The 10,187-nt window shown below is 45.8% G+C and overlaps 1 long non-coding RNA gene across 1 annotated transcript; it reads right to left on the bottom strand.

The window, feature by feature from the left end:
- Positions 1 to 250: 250 nt before the first annotated feature.
- Positions 251 to 9,624, bottom strand: LOC138366521 (uncharacterized). Its single transcript, XR_011229157.1, has 3 exons — positions 9,491 to 9,624; positions 8,590 to 8,672; positions 251 to 358 (listed from the first exon to the last, which is right to left on the bottom strand). It is a non-coding gene; the product is annotated as an uncharacterized lncRNA (long non-coding RNA).
- Between the last annotated feature and the right edge of the window lie 563 nt (positions 9,625 to 10,187).

The following is a 10,187-nucleotide window of genomic DNA, read 5'->3' on the forward strand; positions in this document are numbered from 1 at the left end:
TATATATATATATATATATATTTATATATATATATATATATTATTATATCCTGCATTATTCCAGCCCATTATTAGAGATAGTTGCCACCTCTTATTTTGGTTTTCTTTCTTTATTAGTGCTCAGAAAATTAAATATATCTACATATTTAGTCAAAATCAGTTACATTATTTTATCTTATTCATAGCATAAATGTTCTCAAAGATTACTAAAAAGAAATTGAATTAGACTACAGCAAATTGGCAAACTTTACCTTGTATCTGTTTCCACCGAGTTTGTTTGGGGCGTTCTTCAACATATCAGCAATACTTGTCTCAACATCTCTTTCAGTTGCATTAGTGTGGGTGTTGATACAGGCTTCTGGAAATTTATAAGAATTAATTAATATATATAATTATAATTCACTTTGCCATTCCCCATTCCACAGTCCTCTCGTCCTTCCCACTTCCCCGTCCCCACATCATCCCCACTATTCCCACTTCCCTGTCCCATCGTCCTCCTTACCATTTTCCCCTCCCCTGTCCCTTCTTCCTCCCCCACCATCTCCCATTCACCTGTCCCTTTGTCCTCCCCAGCATTCCCCTGTCCCCACCATCCCCAACTCCCCAGTCCCCTCGTCCTCCCCACCATTACCCTCTCCTCTGTCCCCTCGTCTTCCCCACCATCCCCCCCTCTCGTCCTCCCCACCATTCCAAACTACCTCATCCGATGCATTCTATAATGGTCTGATGCTTCCATCAGAAAATTGGAAACATCAAATGATCTGATATTCCCATCACTGAAAAATAAGAACAGCTAAAAAAATGAAATGAAAAAAATAAAAAAATAAACTATACTCATGAAATGAACAGTATGGTAAACAACACAGCTCAATTTCAATGCAATGTCACACAAAATTATTAAATCGAAATGAAAATAAATTGAAATCTATGAAAATTCAAATTATCAATGCAATAGGAAATATTGAAATAATATCGCAACATAATATAGTGTGGGTTGCTCTTACGTGCAACAGACGGTGCTGTTTTTCAAAAAAGGCATGGTTTTACTTGTCACAAGTGTGGCATCTATACTTATACTCACGAAATGAACGGTATGGTAAACAACATAGCTCAATTGCAATGCAATGTCACAATAACATTTAATAACAATAATAACAATAACATTTAAATATACTTTAAGATATAATCTAGAAGAAAATAAGAACATTGAAACGGTTCATGAACTCGATTTCAATAAAGGACACTATGGGGAACTTTGAAAAACAGTTAATGAGTATAATTAGAGAGACTTGTTGCTAGGCAGAGGAGTAAATAATGAGATATATGGCAAATTTTGCAAAATATACGGCACACAAACATTCATACCCAAACAAAGCCAAATGCTAGGTAAAAACAAAGCAGTTGGCCCGTAGGGGAAAGGAGATACCTACAAGACTGGAATACAAGTCATTAACAAGCACACAAGTTTTTTTGTTGTTGTTGTTTTTGTACAAGAATACAACATAAAAAAGAAATCCAATCATGCATAACACAAGATCCACATAAGTAACACAGAGAACACAAAGGCTCACACAGAGCAGCTACACATAATAAGCCAGCGGCATAAAAAAAAAAAAAATAAATTAAAATAACACAAGGGAAAAATTACATGAAGCATGACGGATAAAAGTACCCAAAAGGGCCACACACACAAGGCAGAAGCCCACATAACCAGGAGCACAGCACCCGAGCACGCAGGAACCGGTGGAACAAACGAAAAGATACAAACACATACACACCACAAAAAACGCCCACACAAATAAACACACACAAAAAAACAGCGGAACACGCAGGATCCGGCAAAGGAACACAAAACACACACAACAAGGACACACACAAGGAGCAACACAAAAGCACAGCGCAGGCAAACACACACAACGCACCACCGAGGAAGCCCTCAGGGGGCAGGGGGAATACCCACAACCCAAACGCCCAAATGACCCAAGAAGCCCTCCCCTCCAAATCCATCGACACCACACCAAAACACTAATCAAACCCCCGACCCCCCACCAACCCCAAAACATCACCCTGAACATACGCGTCAGTGAACCAATCAGCAAACCTCACCGGAAAAGCACGCCGCAACCACCACCATGTGAAACGGAAACGCCCCCGCAGAAAACCCAGAATCCGGCGAACCCCATAGCCCTCCAAACGCCCAACCCACACGCAAAACACATAATCCGCAATCAAGACACTCAGAGTGTTCCGAAGCCGCCCGGAGCCCTGAGGAAACGAAAGAAACAGGAACCGTAAAACATCCCCCTGAAACCCGAGCCCACAGAACACCGCAATCACATCACGCAACCAAGCAACTAAACCCTGTACCCTCTCACAAAAATAAAACACATGTAACTGCGTCTCAACCAATCCACAATGTGCACATGTCGCGGAAGAACGCAACCCAAGCATACACAAACGATCATTCGACGGCAAGGACTTGTGCAGCATCCGAAAGAGAAACTCCCGCTGCTGCGGAGCCAAATGCCGCCCACCCAAGACCGACCAAATCCCCCCCAATCCCAGCATGGAAACAATCCCTCAACCCGATGGCTCACACGACGAAGGAGAACCCCATAAACCCCCCGACACGACAGGGACAAAAACCCTGGAACACGACAGAGCTTCCCCAGAATCCCAACTGCCCACGAATACACAGCAGGTGTACAAAAGGCGACCTCACACCCAGCCCCTAACTCAAGGAAATAGCTAAACCGAACAGAACAGAAATAAATCCCAAGCGCACCGAGGCCCCCACCCACCCCCAAATACCGACGCAGCGACACCCAAAACAAAGCCAATGCCTTGGTAAAAACATCAGGGATGCCAACACCCCCCTCCTCCACCCGCAAAACCATGGAGGAGCGACGAACTGGATGATACTTCCCACACCACACATACCGATAGACTCTGCACTCCAACCTATGAGCACGCTGCCGATCTAGGGGAAAGCACCGAGCCAAAAACCACACCCTCGAAAGAACTTTGCTAGTAACAACAATCACCCGCTGATAAACCGTAAATGGACGCGAAGATAACAAACCAACTGCCACCTCAACCGACCGAGACACCGCATCCCAATTCCACTCCAAGGATTGGGCATACGAGCTAAACCAAGTAATTCCGAGAACCCGAAGCGACCTGACCACTGGAAACCACGACCCCGCCCACAATGAACGGGAGGTCCAGCTCCCCAGCCCCATCAGACAGGACTTATCCCTATTAACAAGGGCCCCAGTGGCCAGCTCAAAACGCCGAACAAGGTCTTGAACCGCAACCACAGAGCCATCGGTCGCCACAAACAGAACCGTATTGTCAGCATACCCACAGATCGGTAAACAGAGACCAGCAGGCAGCCTCGGAGGAACCACCAAAGCACATGACTTAACCGCACGAAATAAAGGCTCCTGAAAAATAACATAAAGGAGCATAGATAAGGGACACCCTTGCCGCACCGAGCGGCGAACGGCAAAGGGGGCACTAAAAAAACCATTAATGCACACACGACTATGACAGCGGGCATACAACATACGAACCCAAGAAAGAAACAACGGAGGAAACCCGAACCTCTCCATAGCCTGCAGCACAAAGCCCATCGACACACGTTCAAATGCTTTCGACCAATCTAAGCTGAGCATCGCCGCAGGTAGGCGAAGCTCAGAGGCACACAGAAGCACATCACGTAAAAGAGCATTGCACTGAAGCAAAGACCTACCCGGAATGCCACAAAATTGCTCAACCGAAACCACAGAACCAATAACATCCCGACACCGACCTGCCAGCAACTTCGAGACAACCTTATAATCAACATTTAACAGGGTAATCGGCCTCCAATTCGACAGAAAACGCAAATCACCTGGCTTCGGAAGCAACCTCACAACCCCATCATAATGGGATGCGGGTAAGGAACAGGTCAGGAAACAAAATCGCACCACCTCCAAAAAAGCCTCCCCAATCACATCCCAGAAAGTCACATAAAATTCCACAGGGAGCCCATCCGAGCCAGGCACTCTGCCGGAACGGAAAGACCGCACCACATCCCAGAGCTCAGCCGACGACACGTCCCTCACCAAAGCGGAACAACCCGCAGCCGACAAACCAGGAGAGCAGTGACGCAAAAAGAAAGCAGCCAAATCCTCATCCACCCCTACCTCCCCATACAGCGCTTCCAATTCCTGCTGCACATACAACAGGACCCCATCCGTGTTAGACAAAACAGAACCGTCCGGACGCTGGAGACCGGTGAAAAGAACCGAGTCCCGAAGGGCTTTCTCCTTTCGCAAAAGAAAAGGAGAAAGCCGTTCACCAGACACACGCTCGTCAACACGAGCCCGCACCCGAACCCCTTCTGCCAACTCCTCCCGCAAACCACAAATGCGCTCCTTACACACCGAAATAGCATCAAAACAATCAGCCCCACCATTTAGCAACACATACAACCGAGTCAACCGCGCCTGAAGAAAGCGCAACAAACCAAACCGCCCCGCCGCCTCACGCCTCGCAACCACAACAATAAAGGACTTGCATTTCACCTTGCACCACTCCCACCAGTCCAACACAGACGAAAACTCGCACTTGCGAGCAACAAGCCCCACCCACCACCCACGAAACGCCTCACGCACCCAAGGACAACGCAACAACCGACAATTCAACTTCCACCAACCCCTCCCCACATGAACCTGACTACGAACAGCAACACGCACCACAACCAAACAATGATCAGAAAAGGCAACAGGAACTGTACGAAACGCAAAAACAGAGCCCTCCCGCCCATGAACATAAAAACGATCCAGCCTGGAACACGCCCCTCGCGCAGCAAAGGTGAATTCCAAATCGCCCCCAAACATGAGAGCAGCATCACGAAACCCACAACTCTGCAAGGTGGAGACCAACGCCCGAGAAACATTCTGCGGATGCGCACTATTACAATCCCGTGCCAGAGTGACACAATTAAAATCACCCCCAAAAACCATGTCCCTTGTGTCATGACGCAAGAAGTGTAACAGCCCACCCTGGAAAAACTCCTCCCTCTCCTTGCGACGCGCCGTGCCAGAAGGAGCATACACAGTCAATAAGGGAATCTCCACCCCGAGGTACCGCACACGAGCGAACAACACCCGGCCATCTTCATCCATCTCCGTGTGAAGCACGGAAATGGACGCCCTCCGGGAGAACAGCATCAGCGTGCCCCCAAAGGACATCCTCGGCGGATTAAGCACTACATGAAAATCATCAGTCAACCCAGACAAAGCACTCAAGTCATGCACATTATGCTCCTGAATAAAGGCTACATCTACACGTTGCTCACGAAGCACAGCCACCAAGCCCATCTGTACAGCCAAGTCACGCAATCCACGCACATTCAGCGTCGCACAAGTCAGAGAGGGCGCCATCAGGAAGGCAATGAGGACCCCACCAACCCCACAGCCCCCGTAGAAGGTGGAGCAGAGCCCCCCACATGGGAGGCAGTAGGAACAGTAGGCGCACCATCTGACAACCCTGCAGAGGAGGGCCCCACAGGAACGCTGGCGCTCGCACACTTTGTAGACTTTGTAAACTTCAACGTCAGCGCATCCCGTCCAGGACCTTCCACACCAGAGGACACCACCCACTGATCAACCGCAACTGCTTCTGGGGCTTCACTGCCCCCGGAGGGGGCCCCGGGTGCAACAGACCGCATCAGGCCACCAGAGGGAGGAGGAGGAGGGGCGCACTCCACAGCAGCTCCAGCCGTAGACCCTCTCTCTTAATGGGAGGACCTCTATCAGAGGAATGCGTCCGTGCCTCCCGCTTACGACGGGGCTGGTCCGACGTCGCGACCGGGGAAGGCCCTCTACAGCCACGAGAGGACCGCAGCACCTCCGGAGCAGCAGCAACCACGTCGGATGAACGGCCACCAGACGAAGGAGCAACCCCACACGAAGGGCCTGCAGGATCGCCACTCCCACCAACACACGATGGAGCAGCTTCCACAGACGTACCTGTCTCCATGGCAGCAACATCTGAAGCCCGATGAACCTCCGCAGTGACGACGTGCACAGGAAGTGGGGGGGCCACATCAGACACCATCGAGCCAGGTGGGTCAAACTGCTGAACAGCCGGAGTAGAATCAGTCGAAGCAGAAGGCACCAACAACGAGGAGGGGCCGCGGGGGACAAACACGGTCTCTGCACCACCTGGCTTGGCCCCCCCCAACCCCCAAGGGGAGAAAATCACCCTCCTGGAAGATAGCTGGTTCCCCCATCCCGGAAGCAGTGCAACCGGCCGCAAGATGCCCTCGTAAACCACACCGAAAACAGGTGCGTGGTTGATCCTCATAGAAAACCCGCATGTTAAAGCCGTAGAACTTGACCTGAGAAGGAATATCACGCGTCAAGCGCATGCCAAGGGTCCACACATTGGTCCTCAAGCCCGACAGGCGGCCTGAGCGGAGGCAGGTTATACGGTGAGTGAATACAGTACCGTACCGAGAGAAGCAGGTGCGAAGGACCTCCTCGGGAAAGTCCAAGGGAACTCCATGGATGCTGACAAACGTCGGCGCCACACACCAGTCCGACACCTCCACAGTACCAGCAGAGCCCGGGAGCAGATGAGAACGCCCAGCAAAATCACTCACAAAACGCTGATATGGACCAGGGGCAGAGAACTTGATCACCACACGCTTGTCAGAGATCTTCTCAAGGCCGTAAACAGTGAGCAGGTCCACCTGGAAAACATCCAAAAGCGCCACTTCCACCAACGCCCAATCAGCAGCCGCCGAGAACTCCAATCCTGCAGAATCCACCCTCCGAATCCGCGTCACCGACGACGCCATAACGCCAGCTTCCCCCACAGGCTAGCTGGCACACCACACACCAACAACAGCGACCTGCTCGCACCAGACGTCAGCCAACAACTGAGAGAGCTCCAACGCCGTGACCGCACCACCACACCCTCACACGGCGACCTCTGGCGGCCGAATCCCTTAATGTAATTCTCTATATGGCAAATTTTGCAAAATATACGGCACACAAACATTCATACCCAAACAAAGCCAAATGCTAGGTAAGAACAAAGCAGTTGGCCTGTAGGGGAAAGGAGATACCTACAAGACTGGAATACAAGTCATTAACAAGCACACAAGTACTACACCACACAACAACCGCACTACTACCAGAACTGGATGAATCACTACCAAAACAACACACCCAAAATGGAAATGGAAATAACCAATCACAGGTCAGAGAACTACTGAGATTCTGTGACAAATTCTCGCTCAATCAGCAGATAACAAAACGGACTAGGAACGAGAACACACTCGACCTCATATTCACGAACAATGATGAGCTAATCAGAGACATTACTGTCTCAGACACTAACAAACTAACATCAATAACGGTAGTAGGCCCAAGAGAAACAACAAGCGAGAAGGGCTATTCAATATATTCAATTTTAATAATAAAAGGATAGACTGGGAGAAAAAAAACAGGGAACTTACAAACATTCACTGGGAAAATGTTCTAGGTAATAAAAATCCTACACAAGGAAAAGCAAAAACCACTGGATTGTATTGGACCTATTCGTACTAGTGAAGGTTCATATACTGAGGATGACAAAGAAATTAGTGAAATCCTAAAAAAGCAGTATGAGGACATGTTTAGCACTCCGATACAAAGCATGAAAGTGGAGGATCCGGACAACTTCTTTATGGGTGATATCCAAACCCCTGTAAATATAACTGATATCAACACGAGTGTGACAGATTTTGAAAGAGAAATTGACAATGTGCCAATGCATTCAGCCCCGGGTCCAGACTCATGGAATTCAATATTTATAAATAAATGCAAAGTGCCAGTAGCACAGGCACTCAGTATAGTGTGGAGGAAGAGCTTGGACACATGGGAGATACCAGAGGCTCGTAAAGCAGCAGACATAGCTCCTCTACACAAGGGAGGTAGTAAAGCATTGGCAAAGAATTATAGACCAGTTGCACTAACATCCCACATAATAAAATTATTTGAGAGTGATCAGGAGTCAGGTTACTAGCTTTATAGAGACCAATGACCTCCACAATCCAGGCCAACATGGATTTAGAGCAGGAAGATATTGAAATACCTCTTACAGCTATCTCTCATGTCCTCTACTTGTACAGTACAGCTACTTGACCATTACGACAAAATCACTGAGATATGAGATAATGATGATACTAACCTCATCTACTCAGACTCCAACCCACTCATATTAAATAATGATGTAAACAATAAATTAGACAAAAATCCACTTATTAATGTCAACCAACAAACTCACACTAAACATAGAAAGGACCTACAACATCTTACTTGGGAGCAAATCAACAAATGCAATTCATCTACAGTTACACAATGTTAACATCAGAAATAAAAGAGATGGTAAGTTCCTTGGTCTATACTTAGATCTGCCCGAAACGCTATGAGTGCTAGTTGCTTTACAAGAATGTATAACTTCAAGTCACTGTACTCTCCCCCAATGTACCTTCTTGTATATAAAGAAAAAATAAATAAATAAACAAACACATAATAAATCAATACTTACTAAATTTTGTCTATTATGTAGCAAAGAAGCAGGTCTACGGAAGGCTTTTCTGTTGAGTTCGAAGCCCAGATTACTCGTGGTCTCTGAAATAAGTTAAGATTATAAGTATAAAATTTATAAAACCAAATAATAAATCCGGTATTGCTCAATTTCAGATGCAGACGTACTGAATGATATATCAGACTGTCAGCATGGTATTCGATCTGGAAGGTCCAGTGTAACGAATTTACTCAGTTTCTATGATCGAGCCACAGAGATCTATAAAGAATTCTGATCAAGAAAGAGATCTAGGGGTGGTTTTAGATAGAAAACTATAACCTGAGGATCATATTAAGAACATTCTGCGAGGGGCCTATGCTACACTTTTTAACTTTAGAATTGCTTTTAAATACATAGGTCAAAAAGTTTTAAGAGTTTTAAAAGTTTTTTAAACCTCTCGTGTATCATAAGTGTGGAAAAGCTTCAGATGGTGCATTCAGATGATGAATATTACCTAGTTCCTTCATCTGGAAAGAATGAAGACATATTGGTGCATTCGGATGATAAAAACCAACTACCGTAGTTCAATTGATCAACAGACTGTATATCATATGCAGACTGTATGTGGATCTGCGGGCCACTCCAAACAACAGCCTGGTGGACCAAGCTCCACCAGGCCTAAAGCACAAAGTGGTCCACTGGCACCGGCAACTTCAACCATAAATGTTCTCAAAGATTACTAAAAATGATTGAATTAGACTAGACTACAGTAAATTGACAATCTTAACCGTGTATCTGTTTCCACCAATACAGTACATGCTTCAACATATCAGCAATAATTGATATGCAAATATATACACATATATCCATATACAGTATATACACATACATATATAATACAAAAATTATAAAATTTATTTACTTAATATTACATTGCAAATATTCCAGGTTTTGAAGACAATTTTCTTATTGCGCTCAACAAGGTAAGGCTTGCACCACAGATTCTGTCAGGGGTGGAAGCGTATTAGCATTGTATAGAAAATATTTACCAAATAGTTTTAAATACATAAAACTACAAATAGTAATTATTGAATTATTACATTACGCTTATACTCGTACATTCTGTTAAAGTGTCAAATTTCTACATTAGACTACCATATTACCTATATTATTGTTAATAATGTATTGACAGATTGTGGGAACCGACCTGTGAGATTTATATTTATTTAATTTATATGAATTTATATTTACGTTAATTTATATACTTCGATAGCAATTTGTATAATGATAAGTGGACTGTATTTCTGCAATAATCTCATAATCTCACAAATCGATCCTCTACACATTAGGGGGGTTTATTAAATTAATATATATGCAGCCAATCAAACTACAGTAACTACATACATTGAAAAGGTTCCTTATCTTATAGTACAGCAGGCTAGTCCACCAGGTATAACTAGGGTGTAGACACCAAATTATCCTCTTTGAGGTAGCTTCCATATCACCCAGTAACTGGTGCACAAAATCTTCCTTCCTCGTCTTGACCTGTCAAAAGTGCGCTAGCTGTGAAGCCAGAATCCTATATATGACAAGTATTTCAGAGAAAACTGTACATGGAA

Source organism: Procambarus clarkii, chromosome 19 (genome assembly GCF_040958095.1).
Source record: "Procambarus clarkii isolate CNS0578487 chromosome 19, FALCON_Pclarkii_2.0, whole genome shotgun sequence".
Taxonomy (NCBI): domain Eukaryota; kingdom Metazoa; phylum Arthropoda; class Malacostraca; order Decapoda; family Cambaridae; genus Procambarus; species Procambarus clarkii.